Raw genomic sequence first — 7,935 nt, 5'->3', positions numbered from 1 at the left:
TTCATCTAGTTGAGAGCTTTCATATGAGGCTAAGGAGTTCTGTCTGTGTTACTTGGTTGTTGAGATATTTAGAAAATGTAAAAATTATATCTATATAAATTGTTAATAAAACAAAAGTTAATATCAATTTACATGCACTAGACAAAGGTCAAATATTAATGCAGTTGAATTTTCCATTATGTAAGCTTTAAGATGGAATCTTTTAAAACTTTGTACATAGCATGGTTTTGGAATTATGGATGCAAATATAAACATGGAATGTTTGATGCCAAGAGGCATCAGTAAGAGTTAACTGTGGATGCACCTGGAAGCATCACTTGGATGTAATGAGTTAACTGAGACCATTAGGCATTTGGTCTACCAAGACAATAGATAAAAACTTCATCAAAGAGCTCTAGTGATTCAGTTGTTTGAATAAAATTAGTCTCAAGAGAAAAGGTGGTTGCCCTCTCATCTACTATCTGCCTTATATATGGAGCCTTTGGCAAGAAGTATAAGAATGTTTGAAATAGAGGATTATAGAATGGGAGAAAACAGGACAAATTAGTGCCATTGACATAATATATTATACTATACATAATTAACTCTGCCTGTTTAGAGTTTGCATATTGTTTCTGTGGGGTTCCTCCCTCCCCCCAAAAAAACATGCTGTTTCCATCTCCAACTCACCCAAGAATGGAGCTGTGGGCAGCATCACAAACTCTAGATGGTGTCTCATAGGGGGAAGAGTTGTATAAATGGTGTTGCTTGGTGGGTATCATACAGGACTTAAGAATGACTAGGGAATTATGTAGCTGTCATTTAACTATTCCTGTGGCAGCAGGTGTAAGTGTAGGGCTGTAATACAGATGGTCCTGGATTCTAATACAGGAAGTGCAACATATTTTTACTGTTGTGACAGTCCAGTTTAGAGTAATGAACAGGAAAATATACAAGTGTTATTTCAACATTCTTGTGACAGTGGGTGTAAGTGTATAATAGTTATGTAATTGTGACAATGCATTGTATATCATATATTATGGTACTAATTTTCTCTTTTTTCTTTCACCCCAACCCTTATCTCTGTTTTTTTTTTATTTTCTGTTATGTGTCATCTAAATGTCTTCATGTCAGCCTTCTATAACGAATCACTAAATTCTTCAAAACATAGCGAGTTAGGCCAGCCTCAGTGGGTCAGTCTGCCCCTGCTGCACTGGTTCCATCACAGATGCCCAGCACATCTGGGACCCAACCTGGCAGTACTGTATCTACTACCCCTGCACTATCTGCACCCTCAGGTAGTACTACCCTGGCAGCTGGTGCTGTGGCACCCTACGGGAGTATTGGCAGAGGTGGGGATCTCATCACCCACCAGGAGATGCCAAGGTTGGTGCATAGGGTCATGCACAGCACCATTGGTGTATGCCTATACTGGATGGAGAGGCTGCTCTCCCTCGTGGACTGCAGAAGGAGAAGATGTCAGGTAGCCAGCAGAGTAAGGGGACAGTGAATGACAGTCCTGTGTGTGTAAGAACTAGTCTCACTGTCTTGATGTTTGACAGGCATGAGCTTGCATTGTCCCCTCCCTCACCCCATTCATAGTGTCCCCAAGCTTTTGTGTTCCTCACTGTGTCTTGTATTTTGTCCTCTTTGCATTTACTTCCTTATCTACCTAACTCACCTAACCCAGAAATACCAATGTTCCTTGCCCAGCATTCCTCTCTTAGTGAAGTAAAAAAAAACAAAAATGGGCACCTTTCCCACAAAAAAAAATATTGTCCCATACATAGCTCTCCATTTTGCACATGTCTTCTTGACGCACTTGTTTTGGTCTAATTGCCTATACAACAGGATTGTGTTGTTGTCTTGGAGGTGACGGTCCAAATTCAGCTAATATTCTGCAGATATTTTCAGTTTACATTGTTACAAGACATGGATAGCTATGGTTCTTTCCTACCTCCCTCCTGCACATTCCTGTATTGCTTTCCCTTTGATGTTCATCGTGTTTCACTGTTGCAGTCATTACTCTTGGGTTATCCTGCTGGCAGGCTACCCGCAGTCGGCCTGAATTCCAAAGTCTTGGTCTGGCGTCAGTTGCTGTCGCCTCTTCCCTGACGGCAGTGCACCAGAGGTATAAAAGATGCAGCCGATGCCATTTTCTTCATTCTTGCTTGCCGAGTGGTGCCCGAAGCAAAAGCAGTTCGCAAGTGCTGGTCGGCCGACTCCTGAGATTTTCAAAATCGAATTTCAGATCCGAAGTCTTCATTAAAGCTAAGTACCCCATTGAGGAAACTTTTTTCTTGATCCAGACCGATGTCAGAAAAAGTTAATTGCATTTCTTGTGGGAAGCAAATACCTCATAAGGATTTTCATTCTTACTGTATTCCTTGCCTAGGCCCTGACCACGACATTGTTAGCTGTCGGTTTTGTGCTAGATGTAACCAGCACACTATTAAGCGTCTGTACGATTTTGCTTTTCATTACTTTGGCCGAAGATTTCATTATATAATGCTGTCAGAGCAGCCAACGACTGGAGTTTATAAAAAGCACAAGGAAAAGGGCAGGTATCCGAGGTCCAAAACCGATGACAAGGCTTCTGCTAGGCCAGTCGCCGGTTCTCAGTGTGGCCTTTCATAGCCCTGATGCCCACTACCTCAGAGCCACAGGCCGCGTCCGACTCTCACGTGGAGCCAACTAGGCCTCTGGGTACTCAAGGTATTGGACACTCAGAAATTATTCCCTTAGATGGGTCCAGAGCCACTGAGCAGGCATCGGCTTCTGAGGGTGTTTTCAGACCTACACAGTTATATGTAAAGCCAACCTCAGCTTCAAAGGTAAAGACTAAAGCAGCTCTAAAGACATAGAAACAAGTACATCATTCTCCTGGACAGACTTCATGCCTAAAAAACAGATGCTTAAAATGGCCGAAAACCTAATTACTATGATCAGGGGTTCCCATCCCCCTCCTGATAAGAGGCCTAGGCAAGAGAGAGAATATGAATCTTCAAATCAGGTTTTCATTTCCTCTGACTCCTCTTCTGAACAGGGATACTCTCTTCCTCCCTATGAGGATTCTGATGCTGAAGAATCTATTCCTTCAGCCTCTCCTCCTGAGGATTTTTCTTTTCGGGAAACCCTGCATACCATGAGGGAGCACTTCCACTGGGAGAGCCAAGATTACTCAGAATCTAAGAAAAGGCTCCAAGATTTCCTTTTACTACCTCAGCACAGACCTCTTGCTATTCCTCCTGTTTTAGACATTGTAGATGATGTATTTTCAGAGTTCGGCCTGTTTTCTGACTCTTTACCCCCTGCACCTGTTAAGCCAGACAGATACTACAGGGTTCCGGATTCCCATAAATTTCTTTATAAAAACCCTGCTGCTGACCCAGAAACTATTTCTCAGGGTCCCAAAGGGGTCCAGGCTTCCACTGCAAAAAACCCTGTCCCCTCTGATAGGGATTCAAGGTCACTGGACAGATGGGTGGAAAAAAGTTTACACTTCTGCTACCTTGGCTGTAAGGGCTTTAAATTGTCAGTTTCATGTGCTTAAATATCAGCAATGCTTAATATCACTGTTAAAACAGAAAATGTTGACAAATTCTGAATGTCCAGAAAACAAGGAAATGCAGGATTTATTGCATGCAGCTGAACAAGTGGGAAAGCACACTTTGCAATGTGGTTTTGATTCACTGGAGGCCTCTTGCAGGGCCGCAGTAACTGGTCCTGTTGTTAGGAGGCATGCTTGGTTAAAGGAACAGAATCTGCCTGATCATGTTAAAGCAAAATTACTGGATGCTCCATTACAGCATGGTACTTTGTTTGGTGTTCAGGCAGAAGAGGTGTTGAAGAAAATGGAGGATAAAGTGAAATTTATGCAGACAGTTAAGGATTTCTTACAGGTACAGCCACGCAGATTTAGCAGGAACTGGCCTACAAAGAATTGGTCCTTTCCAGTGTCAGACAGGCCACAAAGAGGCAGATACAGACACCCTAGAGGCAGATCCCAGCCCCAAGGCTCATACAGGCCTAAACAATGGGGTGCTTCTACCTCCAAAAGCAGAGAAGACAAATCACAGCCATACAAAAAATAGTCCCAATGACTTTCCTCTGCCAATACCAAGCACTTATCTTTTGGCAGCCCCCTTAGGGGGAAAACTCACACTTTTTTCACAAAATTGGCACATGATAACCCAGAACAAAATGGGTCTTGAATATAGTGTCTAAGGGCTACAGATTCCACTTTCACACCCTGCCAAATGCAAAAAGTATGCCAGACCTGCCACACAATCAATGGGCAGAGGCACAAAAGCAAGTTTCATCCCTCATGGACATGAGGGCCATTCAGCGAGTACCGCAACAAGAGCAGGGAAAAGGATTTTACTCATGACTACTCCTGGTACCCAGAAAGGACAAAGCCTGGAGACCAATACTAGACCTGTCTATTCTAAACAGTTTTCTGGACGTTCCAAAATTCAAAATGTTAACTCTGCAGCAACTTCTGCCCATGCTGGGCAGGAAGGCTTGGCTTGTAACTTTGGACCTAAAAGAGGCATACCTGCATGTCCCAATCGGATGCAGAAAATACATCAGATTCATAGCTGGCTTAACTCACTACCAGTTCTCTGCACTGCCTTTTGGCTTATCTACTGCACCCAGGGTCTTCACAAAATGCCTGGCACCAGTAATTGCTTTTTGCAGACAAAGAGGAATTCAAATATATCCTTACTTGGACGACTGCCTTATTCAAGCAGAAAACAAGGACACTCTACTGGTACTGTTGTTAGCGTTTGTAAAAAGATTACTAATTTGCCTAGGGTACACAGTAAACGAAAAGAAATCAAAACTAGTACCCTCTCAAGAGATAATATTCCTGGGTGCAAGCTTAAATACAACTGCCCAGATGGCTTATCTCATGCCAGACAAACAAAGGCAACTGACTTCTTATTTCGAAATGTTGGCAACAAAAACCCAGTTATCTGCAAGAAAAATTCTGCAGGCTTTGGGCTTCATGGCATCCTGCATTCTGCTAATTCTATATGCAAGACTGCATATGAGGAAACTACAATGATATCTAAAAAGTGTTTGGACTCAACATTGCCACAGCCTGGAAACATTAATTACCCTCATTCCCTGCCTGCAACAGGAGTTTTGATGGTGGGCACAGGTCTGTCACCACAACAAGTGACAGCCTTTCACTTTACCCACAGCCAGGCAGACACTAACAACAGATGCATCAGATTATGCCTGGGGGGCCCACATGGCAGTAAAATGTATTCGGGGAACATGGTCCGCAAGCCAAATGCATCTTCATATCAATCAAAAAGAGATGCTAGCTGTTCAGAATGCACTGACAGCCCTCAAGGATCTACTTCATCCAGGACAACTGCTGATAACGACGGACAACACTGCAGTCATGTGGTACATAAACAAGCAGGGAGGCACACATTCCTACCCCCTCTGCAGACAAGCCATGACTTTGTGGAACACAACATTGACTTATCAAGTACACCTGCAAGCACAATTCCTGCCAGGAAAGATAAATACCCTGGCAGATGAGCTAAGCAGAGACCTCATGGATCCTCACGTGTGGAAACTAGATCCACAAACCTTCAGCATGATAACAAGGAAATGGGGATGCCCAGACATAGATCTATTTGCCTCCCCTCACAACTGCCAACTTCAGAAATTCTGCACAAGGACCTATCACAAGAAAGCATGGAAAGTGGATGCTCTATCATTCAGCTGGGAAACCCTTACAGTATATGCCTTTCCTCCACTGCCTCTCCTCCCCAAGGTACTCCTAAAGGTCAAAAGGTCAGACAAGAGAAGACAAAAATGATACTGATTGCCCCAGACTGGCCCCGCCAGCACTGGTACCCAGTCCTAAAGAGCTTGTCTCAAGGCCCAGCCTGGACATTGCCTCCAATCCCCCATTTACTGACCCAACAAAACAATCAAATCCTGCACAGCCAACTCAGAACCCTAAATCTGGCAGCATGGCGGATAATGTAACCATTCAGAACACACCTCTTTCTAAAGCAGTTATGGATGTTATTTTGGAGGCCAGGAGGCCCAGCACCAGAAAATCTTATGCAGAAAAATGGAAGAGATTCTGTGCTTGGAACCAGGCACAAGGAATCGACATGCTTGTACCAAATATTCCTCAGATTTTTACAATACATAACTGAGATGCTGGACAAAGGTCTATAATTTTCATCTATTAAGATCCATGCCGCTGCCATTTCAGCTCATTACAATATGGACCCACCTATTTTTTCACATCCACTGCTAAGGCAATACCTCAGAGGGGCCAAGAACATAAGACCTCCAAGGAGAGCACCAATACCTGCATGGGACCTCAACTTTGTCTTGGAAAAACTCACACTGCCTCCTTTTGAGCCAGCCAATACAGCTGAGATAAAATTCTGATCATGGAAAACAGCTCTGCTCCTAGCAATAACTTCGGCAAGAAGAGACTCAGAGTTACAGGCATTAATGGCTATGGAACCTTTTATAATTTTCCATCCAGGCAGGGTTTCTCTGAGGACAAACCCAACATTTATGCCTAAGGTAGTGTCCAGTGTGGCTCTCAAGCAAACCATTCATTTGCCTACCTTTTATCCAAACCCACAGAATAAAGGGGAGAGACTTCTGCATTCTTTGGACATACACAGACAACTACGCTTCTACTTGGACAAAACTAAAGCTTTCAGAAAGACTGAGTAACGTTTAGTGGCATGTGCTGCAGGTTCACAAGGAAAAGCTATCTCAAAGCAGACTATTTCAAAACGGATAGGTCACTGCATTCGTTTCTGCTATTCACAGCATGTCAAATCAGTGACTAAGGGCATTAGGCCACATTCTACCAGAGCAGCAGCCACTTCAGCAGCCTTCCTCAGAGGAGTACCAACCAAGGATATTTTGAAGGCTGCAACCTGGACTTCAGTGCATACTTTTACAAAGCACTACCACTTGCCTCTTTACTCTAAATCCAGAGCAGGCTATGCCACTGCAGTTCTGCAGGGCCTCATATCCACTCCTAATTCTATTTAGGTCCAGCCACCCAACCTCAGCTTTGGGATTCAACCCAAGAGTAATGACTGCAACAGTGAAACACGATGCACATAATACAGTTGTGTACCTACCATAAATGTAGATGTTCGAGTGTATTCACTGTTGCAGTCCAGGTTACCCTCCCTCCATCCCCCTTTTCATTGCTGGAACTTATCTGTACACCTCTATTCTATACAACCTATGTGGTATATTTGCTTGTAGATGAAGGTAATGTTTATGTTAGTGCATGCATTTTTATTGGCATCTTTTTCAGGCTACCCTTTTGGGGGCAGCTGGCATCTGGGGCAAGAAAAACTGAAGAAAATGGCATCAGCTGCATCTTTTATACCCCTGGCGCACTGACGTCAGGGAAGAGGCGACGGCAACCGACGCCGGACCAAGACTTTGGAATTCAGGCCGACTGCGGGTAGCCTGACAGCAGGATAACCCAAGAGTAATGACTGCAACAGTGAATACACTCAAACATCTACATTTATGGTAGGTACACAACTGTACTTTCTTCCCCTTGTATGCATCCTCCATTTCACCACTTTCCTGTCTACCCCATTTTAACACCTATAATCTGGTCACATAATAGAATCACACGCAACACACAAGTACCAAGAAAACCAATGGAGCCCTTCACTTTTTGGTGTCTATGTTTGCATGGAGTTTGGCATCGCACACCAATGCTAAGTGATGGTGAAAGGCTCTTTTCCTGGTGCGCTTACCTCGATGCAATGCCGCTTAAACATGTTGTGCTACCTCAAAATACAATAACACCTTGTGAAGATAGAGTAAAGTAAAATTGCGTTGCTTTATCAATACCTATTTAAAAGTATTACATACTACATAGACCTGGATTTAACCCCATATCATCTGGGATCAAAAAAGTGTGCC

This window comes from Protopterus annectens, chromosome 13.part0 (genome assembly GCF_019279795.1).
Source record: "Protopterus annectens isolate FY-2018-M chromosome 13.part0, PAN1.0, whole genome shotgun sequence".
In the NCBI taxonomy this organism is placed as follows: Eukaryota; Metazoa; Chordata; order Ceratodontiformes; family Protopteridae; genus Protopterus; species Protopterus annectens.
The sequence above is the reverse complement of the archived record's forward strand: the minus strand, read 5'-3'. Positions refer to the sequence as shown.